Below are 13186 nucleotides of genomic sequence, written 5' to 3'. Positions count from 1 at the left end.
AGAGAGAGAGAGAGAGAGAGAGAGAGAGAGAGAGAAAGAGAGAGGACAGTCAGAGAAACAAAGATACACACACAGAGGAGAGAGAGATAGAGACAGAGAGACTTAGAGATCATGTTTTCCTGGGGAGCCCCAGACTCTACCCTGCCTGCATGATGTGCCTGTGGAAAAAGGCACTGACATCCTCTGCATTTTTCAGAAGAAGACAGTGGTGCATAGAGAAGCCAGATGACTTGACTAAGATCACACAGGCAGTAGATGGGGAAGCAGGAGCCAATGCAAGCACCTATTTGCTTTATCCCTCCTTTCTCATCTATACTCACTGCCAGCACTTACCCCCCACAGAGCGAGTCATGCAGATATCTAGATACCTGGTGGAAACCTTCACACCCCCACATCTCTAAAGGCTAAGGAACCCATCACAAATGCTGCTAAAGTCTCAAACATGTACAAAATTCTATACACACCTTGAGCTGGCACTGCTCCAAAGCAGTGTGACTTTGAGGCCATTTTACCTTCATTTTAAAAATTCATTTTCTTCTGATGTTGTCTTCCTCTCCTGCCATTCCTGGGAAGACCTGCACATCAGAGAGCAGAGATACAGTCAGAAGAATCAGCCTCTCCATCCAACGTGTGATGTTGTCAAGATTTTCCAGTGGTTTCACTTGGGAAACAGCTACTGAAATCCCATCAGCATTCCCTTTTCCCACAGGAAAAATCTTCCAGCCTTATGAATAAGAGACGGCGCGTGCAGCCCATGTCACAGGGCTTGGACATAGTTCCAACACAATAACTGCCCGTCAGCAGCGACCAGCTTGGCTGGTGCCCAGTGCTTTAGTTGTGGGGAAAACACATGTCCTTTGCACCTTCCCTAAGTTCTTCCAGGAAATCCAGGCTTGTGAATTATATTTTCTCACTAGACTAGTTCAGTTCTCTTCCTGCTTCCTCAATAACTATCTGCTACTTCCAACAACATATGCACACACACACATACACACATATACACATATACATATACACATATATACACATACACACATATACACATACATATACACACATACACATAACACACACATATATACATACACACATATACATATACACACATACAGATACACATACACATATACACACATATACACATACATACACATACACACATACACATAACGCATACACACATATACACATACACACATATATACATATACACACATATACACATACACACATATACACATACACACATATACACATACATATACACATACATTCACTCATGCCTTTGTGCATGCACACATACACAAACACACACACACACGCACACCACTCCCTCCCTAGGATATTTTAATATTAGAACACATCATAAAGATATATGATTAAGTTTTATTCTTTTAAACTGTAGTCAGCAACAGAACGCAAATGCCCTTTCACACAGGGGATGCTGAAGTGGCTGCTGCTGTGCAGGACAAAGCGTGGCTGAAGAGTAGTGGGTGCCCCCTTCATGGTCATTGTCTCAGCCGTGTCTTCCTGAACCTGTAGAATCGCTGTAACAGTGAGCTTCCTGCAGCCCTATTTGCGCTGCCTCTGCAGCTTTTAACCTGGCAAGGCAACATTTCCCGCTGCAGACCCTTGTCTGTGCCTCTCATACAGAGCCACCTTCCTCTAGACCTGCTTTTCCTTTGCAGAGCGAGGGGCCTTTTTCCATCTCTTGGGATCTCCTCAGATGACCCTGCCAAATGAGTGCCCTTGGCCTCTGGAAATGTGACACCAGCAGATTTTCCAGATTCCTTTGTAAGTTCAGCATGGCTCAGGAGTGCGTTCTGACCAACGGAACGCTCACAAAATGATACCGTCCATGCCTTCAAGTTCTGGCCTAGAGAAGACGTGGTGTGTCCCACTTGGTTTCCTTCCTACATCAGCCAGTAGGATTCAGAGGTTGGGGGTTATGCTCTGAGGTGGCTAGGGGATGGAGCAGCCCTAAATGGAAGAGGATTGGATCCCTGAATGACCATCGGAAGAGGGCTCCCTTGGATCATAGTCTACACAGCAATGTGGCATAACAATAGACTTTTGCATTGGTAAGAAACTATAATTTGGGGATTTTAGTAGATGTCTCATGTATATTTGTGTTAGAGTTATGCAACAAAATTTAAATATGTTGCCCTTTGGGTCAGATTTAAATAAATGTCAATATCAGAGCTAGAGAGATGGCTCAGCAGTTAAGAGCACTGGCTGCTGTTCCAGAAGAACTGAGTGCAGTTCCCGGCACCTACCAATTGGAGGCTCACAACTGCCTGTGTTCCAGGGGACCCAATGCCCTCTCTGACCTCTGTAGGCACTGCATGCACATGGTGCCCATACATACATGGAGGCAAACACTCATGCACATAAAAATGATAAGTCTTTCAAAAAAGCAAACATCACTTGAAAATTATTCTACCTTGAAAAAAACTAAACTACCAAATGAACTGAAACCAAATTAATTTATATGAGATTAGTAATTTATCTAGTATGATTTATTGTAACTCATCTATCAAGGGAGGGAATGAGTTGAAATATCTGGATAAAATTCTCAAGGTTTTATATCCTATTTATGAGTCCTCCAGAGTTTTGTATCAAGTTTGTTCTCTGATTCTGAACTCCTTCAGAAAGCAGTTTTATATTTAATCCAGAATGTTTGGTTGTTGCCAGGCATCCACCAATTAATAACACAAGCCCTAACTTTTAAAGCCAAAGCCAGGATGGGGTTGAAGAAAAGGACCCTGGAATTCTTGCCCTTAGGACTGAGAAAACAAGAAGGTTTCATGTTTGAAATTCCGTACTAGGTTTTCTCGTTTTTCCCCTTTTGGCTTCTGCTCTAGGAAAGAGGAAGGAAGGAATGCATAATTGCAATTCATTACCTAAAAGCTGGGGATTGATGGATTTTTGTCTGATGCTCATCGGAGAAGAGATGCACATCTACAGCAGAGAACACAGGCAGGTGTGAGGACGGGTGGACAGCAGGTGGAAGGACGGATGGACAGCAGAAGGATGCTCTCCACGTGAAAGGGAGAGAAGCAAACCCATAAAAGTCAAACCAGGTCCTAAAATTGAAGATGGAACTCAGGCCAGTTCTCGAAGGGGAACCCATGTAGGAATAAGGTATGCCATGAAGGAAAGCTGCCTACTCACAGTGAGCAATGGGAGAAGACATGTTCATGTATAGGAAAGCTACATATGAACATGGTGCCAGTCATGGGGACTCTGAGACTGAACGTGTTGTACCCACACAAATCCCAAGTCTCAAGCCTTCTGAATTGGTTACTTTTCTTGTTGCTGAGGCAAAACACTTGACAGAAAGCAACTTTTGGAAGGAAGGGTTTATTTTGGCCTTTGATGGAGAGTGAGGTCAGTCCATTTAGGCAGGGAAGGCCCGACAGCAGGAGCAGGAGGCAGCGGTTCCGGCACAACCGCAGTCGGGAAAAGAGAAGAGGATTGCCGGTGTTCTGCAGCTTCCTTTCTCCTTCTGTTTCAGCCAGGATCCCAGCCTCTGCGAGGTGCAGTGTACCTATGGGTTGGGTCTCTACTTCAGTTAATTCTCCCTGGAAACTCCCTCACAGGTGTGCCCAGAGGTGCAATGTCTGAGTGGTTCTAAATCTAGCGAAGTTGGCAAGAAAAGAGGCTAGCTGTCACAGCATCCCTTCCTGTTTAGCTCTGCCCTGAAAGCAGCCTCGCTGTGAGCAGGCAACTGACTGTCAGGCATCCGCATGGTGAAGCATGGAGCAGGGGAAATTGTTCACACAAGGGGAACTAAACTGGGCTGGGACAATATGCTGGTTTTCAAATGAAGACCAAACATTAAGTGGGATAGTATGCTTCCTTCTGCCAAAGGAAACATTCCATACTGTGCAGGCAGGCAGGAAGACTACTCAGGCCTAGGAGAGTAGGTGAGGAGATAGAGGATTTGTGGGGTGAAACATAGCAAGGCTGAGAGTCTCGCTAACAGGCACCATGCTCGCACATAGCTTTGCTACTCCGGAATGTATGCCCCGATTTTGCTCACTGTTTTGTTTAGGCAACGCTCTTCATGATAGGTCAGTCCGGAATTTCAAGTCCTTGTTTTCAACCATGTCCCGGCTTTGGCTTATGTTGCTCTTGATGAACAGATTCTTAATGTGGTGGTTTAAATGAGAATGTCCCCATAGGTTCAGACATTTCACTGCTCAGTTCCCAGCCGGTGGCACTGTTTTGGAAGGCTGAAGAGGCCTGGCCTTGTGGAGGACGTCTGTTCCACAGCGTGGGGCTTTGAGAAGTCAGAGTCTCGCCCGTCATCTTCTCTTTCTGCTTCACGCTTGAGTTTGAAGATGCGAGCTCTCAGCTTCCACCTCCCCCCTCCATGCTTGCCCCTGGCTGCTATGCCTCCCTGCCGAGATGGACTCCTCTTGCTCTGGAGCCAAAGCCCAAAATAAACTCTTTCTTCTATAAATTGCCTGGGTGTTTTATCAGCAAGAGAAAAGTAACTAATATTCTTGGCAGCATCAATCATCCCGATTTAAATCTAGCTCTGTTTTCTGAAGGAATTCGGAATCACAAAACAAACATGAGACAAAACTGAGTCTTGTGCGCAGACCACACTGCTGCCTCGTTTCTTTCTCTTTCCTGATTTCTCCTGGTCATTTTCCCTCAGTTTTTACAACTTTCTCCTTTCTTTCCTTTTATTGAAAACAGATTTTTTCCCCTTCAATATTGTATCTTGATTATGGCTTTGTCCTCCGCTATTCCTCCAAGTTCTTCCCTTCGTTCCCTCCTACCCATATCCACCCGCTTTCTCTCATTAGAAAACAAACAGCCTTCTAAGGGATAATAATAAAACAAAATATAATAATTTAAAATAAAAACTAGTATGTCAGAATAGGACAAAAAAAAACCAGAAAGCAGAGAGCCTAGGAGAAGGTGTAAGAACCAGACCCATTATTTGTATACACAGGAAATATANNNAAGCCATAATATATACACAAAAGACCTGTAGGGTAGAAAGAAAGAAGGAAAAATATAAAAAAATTAAAATAGATAAAATTTAAAGAAAAAAAGAAGACTCCGTCGTACTACATTATGAGACAAGGAACCTCCAAAGATGCTGTTGAGTTTTTTTTTTTCTGTTGACTGTCTACTGTTGGCCATGAGACCTACCCTTAAAAGTAGTTTGTTTCCCCAGTTAGACTCCCTTGGAGGAAATTAAATTATATTTGCAAATGGTTATCAATTGGAGATATCTCCTAGGTTAGGGGTGGAGACATGTGTCTACTTCTCCTTTCATCTCTAGGGCCCTCTCTAGTGTAGACCCTTGCAAGCCCTGTGCTTGCTGCCTTAGTCTTCATGAGTTCATATGTGCATCGATCCTGTTGATTTAAAGGATCTTATTTCTATAGTGCCCTCTACCCCTCTGGCTCTTACACTCTTTTTGCCTTCTCTTATGTGGGGTTCCCTGAGCCTTGAGAAGAGGGATTTTATGGAGAGATCTCATTTAGGGCTGAGTGTTCCAAGGTCTCTCACTCTTTGCATAATGTCAGGCTGTGTGTCTCTGTATTTGTTCCCACTTACTGCAGAAGGAAGCTTCTCTGATGATGGCTAAGCAAGGCATTGATTTATGAATGACATTATGAGTCATTTTCTTGCTCCCCCAACAATAGTAGCATTTGGTTTTATCCTAGGTCCCTGGGCTATCTAGTCTCAGGTTCTTAGTCACCCAAGCGGTGTCTGGTATGGGTTCCATCTCATGGAGTGGGTCTCAAGTCAAATCAGATATTAATGTGTTACTCCCATAAGCTTTGCGCTACTATTGCAACTAGGATATCTTGTAGGTAGGACGCTATTGTAAAAGCATTTTGTGGCTGGGTTGGTGCTTACATTTCACCTTTGGTAGCATGCAGAGCACCTTCCTGTACCAAAGACCACAGCACACAGTGGCTAAGGCCACTATGTAAGCAACAGCTTGGCTCTCTGTGTTCAATGAGTGTGTACGTGTTGTCTTCGCCAGTGGGTCCTTGCCATCAGTTTGTGGGGAACAGCTCAAAATCTTGACAGCAGCCTGGGTTGTTTGAGGGTTACTATGGGGCCCCTTTGGCCAACATCTCAATTAGATGTAACACAAGCCCAGTTTTGGAAGCTTCATTTGGGGAAAAGAGATGTCCAGTTGGGGTCCTGTTTCCCCCATTATTTTATCATTTTACTTAGAACATCTTCATAAATGTATATATTTTAGGAAGCTTATACTGTATTAAGTTTCCATGCTACCCCTCAAATGGCCCTTAATCTTTGCTGTCTGCCCCTATTTTCTCATCCTTTCTTTTCTCCTTCTCTTCACTTGATTCTCCCTTTCTCTCTCCTCTTCCTCACTCATCCTTCTTCCTTCTCTTTCTCCACATCCATCTTTAGCCACCTTGTTTCTTCTACTTCTCTTGCTTTGCATTTCAACTCTATTCTTTTCCTTCTTCTTTTCTCAACAATTTTTATTATCACTTTAATTCTTTAAATACTTATTTGACCCAATAAATCATAAAAGGAACTAACTCTTGTAGTTTATTCAAGAGTGGGCCCAATTTTTCCAGAAGAGTTCAGCTCTCGGTTCTGATCTCTCCCCTTTTAAAAAAATTTCTTTCCTTTTATTTTTTTTTAAAAAAGATAACAAACTATCTTTTTCCATTTTATATACAATCCCAGTTCCCACTCCCTGCCCTAAGGATAATGCACCAGATGAAGGGGAACACGAATGAAGTAATCCCATACTAGCTCTGAAAAGGGTATAATAAGGGAGTATAATAAGGGTTCTTTATTTAAGGGGGAACTCATAGATCACAATGGGAAACAGGAATGGAATCCAGTATTCAGGTTTTGGAGAGGAGAGGAGAGGAGAGGAGAGGAGACGAGAGGAGAGCAGAGAGAGAGAGAGAGAACAAGAGAGCAGGGAGCACACACCTTTTGGTATCCAAAGCTACACCCAACCTGGTCCAGCCTCTCAAAGGCCATTGACTGAAGGAGGTTCTCTATCACCTCCCCATTTTGTCTAAATAAGAGAGTTTCAAGCCCAATACAAAACTATATACAATAAGAGCAGATATCAAGTATAAACATTAGAATTATAACCAACATAAACATTATTAAGCAAGAAACATACATTAAATGTTTTAATGATTATTTTATCCTAATAAGTCTTGTATTAAAAAATGGTTTGGCTAAATCATAAGAGGACAGTAACTACGACTACCTAGTCTTTAACCCCACCGAAGGCCTGAGAAGAAAGATAGTATTACTTGAGTAGGCAGGAAGTGCAGTCAAGCAGTTTCCAATATGTGCAGTAGATGACAGAGACAACTGTCTACCTGGGCAATTGCTCAAAGTCTCATTTGCAATATTGGAGCAACCAACTTTGGCTAAGGCCTAGAGTAACTGACAGACCATTTCTGGAGGCAGGAAAAAATTTTAAACCATCTTACCCTGTCTTGGTAAGATTTGGTAGTCTTTTTTGTATATCCTGCTTGTCCAATCTGGACACCGTGAATTTTGTCAGTGATCGAGGCTTGGGCAGTTCCTTGCCCAAAGGTCAGTTTTGCCAAGAAGAAAACAACCTCCAAGTGGAGTGTCTTTGGTGCTCAACATTTTCTCGCGAGTAGATGGGTGCTGTCAGGAACAATTGTGTCTCATGTCAACAGAACCTTAAATTATTTAAATGTCATATTTAAGGAGATTCCCCATCACCTCACCTACTCCCATTCCCTCCACCTACCCCCCCACCCTACCCCCATCCACTCCTCAGAGAGGGTAAAGCACATTGCTTTGGAAAGGTCCAAGGCCCTCCCTACTATTTCTAGGCTGAGCAAGGTAGCAGTCAAAGAGAATAGGTTCCGAAAAAGCCAGTACAAGCAGTAGGGATAAACTCGGGTGCCACTGCCAGTGGCCCCACAGTCTGCCCAGAGATACAACTGTCACCCTCATTCCAAGGGTCTAGTTTGGTTCTATGCTGCTTCCTTCCCTGTCTGGCTGGAGTTGGTGAGCTCCCATTAGCTCAGGTAAACTGTTCCAGTGGGTGTCTCCATCATGGTCTTGACCTTTACTCATATTCTCACTCTTCCCACTCTTCAACTGGACATTGGAAGCTCAGCCCAATGTTCTGCTGCATGTCTCTGCCTCTGTTTCCATCAGTTGCTGGATAAAGATTTTATGGTGATATTTAATATAGAAAGCATCTTTAGCAAATGGTGCTGGCATGACTGGATATCAGCATGCAGAAGAATGGAAATAGATCCATATCTATCACCATGCACAATACTCAAGTCCAAATGGATTAAAGTCCTCAGTATGAATCCAACCACACTGAACCTGATAGAAGGGAAAGTGGGAAGTAGTCTTCGATGCATGGGCACAGGAGACCACTTCCTAAATATAACACCAGCAGCACAGACACTGAGAGCAACAATAAATAAATGGGACCTCCTGAAACTGAGAAGCTTCTGGAAAGCAAAGGAAACCTTTGCTTTACAATAAGTCTACAAGACAAAAAGGCAGCCTACAGAATGGGAAAAGATCCTCACCAACCCCACATCAGACAGATGTTCTGATCTCTTGAACAAAGGGTAACTACCTCTTTCCATCAGACAGTAAAAATGGTATCCAACAGAAATGAGGACTCTTTTACAGGAGTCTTACAGGAGATAGGTTTTTGGCCTTATTGATTCAGAATAGCATACAAAGCCCCAGCCATGTGCTATCAGTCTGTACTCATATATTGCCTTCAGCATTTTTCTTGGGTGGATGCATTCTTTTCTACACCTCACTGTTTTTAGCAAAAGATCTTTGGTTCAATCAAACACCACTTCTTATTGTTGTTGGGTTTTTTTTTTTTTTGGTTATCAATAACATTTTTATTTATAGGATGCCATTTTTCTTCAGTTCTTTTCTTTTTAAAATATAATTTCTTTATTGATTCTTTGGGAATTTCACATCATGTACCCCAATTCCACTCATCTCCCAGTCCTTCCATATCGGCCTCTCACCCTTAAGGCATTCCCCCAAAAGAAAATTTAAAAAATTCAGACCAAACCAACCAAACAACACCTCTTCACTTCTCCATCTTTCCCACCTTCCAATACTTTTTCATTTGTCTTGGTGACACTGGGAGTCGAGATGTGTCACACAGTAGACCCTTTTGTCCAATCGGCCTTATGCAAATGTTCATCACAATGAGTCATTGGTCTGGTTCAAGGCTTCTTGTTTCTGGTACATCATCATCACTAAGTCCTCACAAAACTTCTCTTGGATATCCCATGTCTGTCTGAGTCATGGAGATCCTGCAGGAAGAATTCCATAGGACCAGTCCCTTCACATGCCCCTGCAGAACATGGGATAGATATTAGGGTGGGCCAACCCAATACCCTGGATGTGGGCCTACATGGCAACTGAGCTAGTCAGTTGGGGTCACTGGGGCCACCCCCTTCAGGCAAGGGGTGGAGCTAGCTCTTCTACACACATGCCATCAGGGCCCGTTCTCCTAGGCCCATTGTGAAGGGTGGGGCCAGCTCTCTGAGTCTTGGGAGCCAGCTTTTATGTGAGGGCCAGGGTCAATTCTCTTGCTGCTGTGTCCAGTGAGGGACAAGGCCAAGTGGTCCAGGACCAACAAAAGGTAGGGTCAGCTCAGCATGGCCCTCTGATTTATCACACATAGTTCCTATGGCCCACCCCAAGGCAACATAGGCCACGGACATCAACGCAGACCCCAGTTTCCACAGGACCAAGGACCTAGACTTGGCCTTTGGGGGTAGCCTGGGCCCAAACGGCACCGTGGCACAGGGTATCAGTGCAGACCACTCAGATTGGCACGGTCTCTAATCACCACTTTTATGCACACATGCATTGTTCTTAGTCAGGGGCATGAATGGCTCACAAAGGAAAGATAGGAAACACCGTATAGCTAATGATATATCTCTATCTCTAGATCTATCTATCTATCTATCTATCTATCTATCTATCATCTATCTATCTATCTATCTATCTATCTATCTTTTTAATCTATCTTTGGATATGATATATACTAATATATCATATTTCATATATATAAATTGATGACACTTGTTGGGCACACCCCTGGCCCCTTGACTTTCTTTGCCTGCCTCAGACCTTTTGCCTCCTGGGGTGAACTGAGCAAAACAACTTGTTTAAATGTACCTGCAGCTGCTCTGAACATGAGACCCTGATGGCAGGGGAGTGGGTTCTGGTCAGGCCTGAAGCTGAAAGATCCTGAGAGCTGGGGCATGGCTATCAGTTAAGTATACCTATATAAGCCTCCCTGGAGCACAATAAAGTTGGCATTCTTGTATCAATGTCCCAATGTGGTATAATGTCTATCTTCATGGGATGGTATCTCTGTGGACTTCATACCTGATTAAATTTTGGACCCTTGGCTGTGCAGGATTCTACCTTGTTTAATGGTGTGGCAAGATGGAAAACCAGAGCCAAAATAGGGTTTCTCATGTGGCTGTCTGTGGCTAATTAATGATTCTGCCCTTAACTGTTCTAAAGTTTTGTGTCTTTTGAACAGCTATTGGGCTAACAAGATGACTGCCACTGTGGCCTAGGTTTCGGGCTTGGTGCCTGTTTCAGTGAGTCAACTGGTGCTGAGCTGTCCCGGCTGAGACTTTGGGATCACCTCGGGTGGCTGCTATTGTTACCGCTGCAGGTTCGTGTCAACCAGAATTGCCACTAGTCAAATGACTGCTGTGGCTAGCACTGTTGATCCCCTAGCCAGATTGGTTGCCACTGCCTTAGAGATCCAGAATTCCCTATATAATTTTCGTTAGGGCATTTTTCTGTTTGACCTATAGACCTCCTTTTATAAGAACAGTCAGAGCATGTGGTTGGCTGCTCCCTCCACTTTCATTATATTTGTACCAGGCCCATGCCAGTCCAGTCACTCCCATAAAGCCTAGGCTTGCTGAACAGCTGGCCTTAGGAACTTCTGTAGCTCGAGGGTTTCTGTTGCTCTTCCTCTACAACAGGCGTCAACAGCAGCAGCACCAATGTAAAATCACTATTTGCCCAAGAAAGTGGGCTTCCTCCGAGAGCAGTATGGGTTAGCAGGCTATGGAAAGACCAGTGAGCCAGAGAGAGGTAAGACAGGAGCCTGTCACAGTCAACCTAAGACAGAGGCCTTGGGTGCTGAGGCAAGTGTTCTTTATGACAGGTAAGATGTGAATACGTGCTTCTGCAACCCAAGACAGGCCTGGTCTAATTATATAGAAAAAGGGGGAGCTGTTGGGGGCTGCAGACCCCTGGCCCCTTCACTTTCTTTGCCTGCCTCAGACCCTTTGCCTGCTGGAGTGAACTGAGCAAACAACTTGTTTACCTGTGCCTGCAGCTGCCTGAGCACAAGACCCTGATGGCAGGAGAGTGGGTTCTGGTTAGGTCTGCAGTGAAAGATCCCAAGAGCTGGGGTGTGGCTATCAGTTAAGAATCCCTATATAAGCCTACCTGGAGCACAATAAAGTTGGCATTCTTGATTCAATGATGACCTATGTCCCCGTGTCTCTGTCTGTGTGCGTGTGTTTTTAAGTCTCCAGCCTAGTTCCCAGCTTTCCTACCGTCCTATAGTGCAGGCACGACAGACATTGTTTTCCTTGAAGGTTGGTTAGTTATAAACAGACTGAGTGCATTGTATGTAAGCTGAATGTGTGCATAGGTTCTAAATAATGTCACAGCACATTGTTAACGTGGTTACAGGTTGGGCAACAGTTCGATTTGTAAAGGCAAATTTCAAATAGCATTTCTCAGAGGAAAAACATTTCCACATTTAGTCAACTCTTCAAGGCTTTTTTAAAAATATGTATCTTCTTAATACTAAAAATACATAACACTTGCATCAACTAGGATTACATTTGGCTGAATACAATGGAAAGAATCCAAAGTGAGAATTCATTGTTGCACATGTAAGAACTTGGGGTTTAGTAGGGAGTATTTCATAGCATCCTAAACCTGGCAGAGACCGAGAGGTCAAGGCATCTGATACAGTCCCCTATCAGGTGAGTGGACAGAACCTGGACTTCTGGAAAAGTAAGATACACTTTGTAGCCTCACCTATGGAATTCTGAGTGGCTTCTAATTTTAGCTCAGCTGTAACTTGCCTTTTTTCTCCTTATCTTCTTTTCTCAGGATTCTTTGACTCCGGTGTTGGCTTTATCTCCTTGCAGCATCTATGTAAATAAACACCCCACTTAGCCTTCTTCCCAGGGAAGGCAGCATGTCAGAAATACAGAAGTGTCTGCCTTTGAGGTGGGGCAGGTGCCTGCTTATAGCCTTTGCATAAAGTCATAAGCCATTGTCCTGAGCTTGCAATGGGAGTATAAATGCAGCTAACCAGAGACTATTACAAGATTCAATAAGAGTTCCATTTACTTCAATAATTTCTTGGTGTTTCAGGTTTCTTCCTCTATTGTAGTCAGAGGCTGCTTTTTTGTTTCCCAGCCTCCCAGACCCAAAATAAACACACAGAAACTGTATTAATTAAAACATTGCTTGACCTATTACCTTATGCATATTTCTAGCTATCACTTATATCTTAAATTAACCCATTTCTGTTAATCTGTGCTTGTGGCCTACTGGTAAGGTTCTATCCCAGTGTCCAGCGACTGTCTCCTGCAGAGCTATATGGCTTCTTCTTGACTCCTCTTACTCTTTCCTCCTCTATCTGCTTGGAATCCCTACCTTGCCCTATTCTGCACTGCAATAGGCCCAAGGAAGCTTCTTTATTAACCAATGGTATTCACAGCATCCAGAGGAGAATCCCACATCACTCTATTAATAACTGCTCAGTTATAATAATATCACAATTAGACCATCTGTATGATAGAAAAGGATGTGGGCTTTTCTTTCAGATCTACTAGACATATTTTGAACCAACTCTTGAATTAGTTGCTTTTCTGCTGCTGTGATAAGACAGCATGACCTAGGGAACTTGCAGAAGAAGAGTTTATTTGTGCTCATGGTTCCAGAGGGATAAGAGTCCATCATGGTAGAAAAGCATGACAGCAAGCAACAGGCATGGCAGTAGGAAGCAGAGAAAACTACACAGACAGAGGTTAGGCTATGAACTCCATGGCCTTCCCCCAGTGACATACTGCTTCCAGCAAGGCTGCATTTCCCCATAACCTCTCAAAAT

General features: G+C 43.6%; 1 protein-coding gene and 1 long non-coding RNA gene across 6 annotated transcripts in view; both read left to right on the top strand.

The window, feature by feature from the left end:
- The window catches only part of LOC126486838 (uncharacterized), an 11320-nt gene extending 6540 nt beyond the window's left edge, over positions 1-4780 (top strand). Inside the window, exons 2-3 of the long non-coding RNA XR_007588207.1 lie at positions 1689-3144; positions 4188-4780. This is a non-coding gene — a long non-coding RNA (uncharacterized lncRNA). The remainder of the gene's footprint in view (positions 1-1688; positions 3145-4187) is intronic.
- Cyp39a1 (cytochrome P450 family 39 subfamily A member 1) overlaps positions 1-13186 on the top strand; it is a 151128-nt gene that overhangs the window by 113838 nt on the left and 24104 nt on the right. The window lies entirely within an intron of this gene.

This window comes from Alexandromys fortis, unplaced genomic scaffold (assembly GCF_014885135.2).
Source record: "Alexandromys fortis isolate MF-2015 unplaced genomic scaffold, M_Fortis_MF-2015_v1.1 scaffold_145, whole genome shotgun sequence".
Classification (NCBI taxonomy): domain Eukaryota; kingdom Metazoa; phylum Chordata; class Mammalia; order Rodentia; family Cricetidae; genus Alexandromys; species Alexandromys fortis.
The sequence above is the reverse complement of the archived record's forward strand: the minus strand, read 5'-3'. Positions and strand labels throughout refer to the sequence as shown.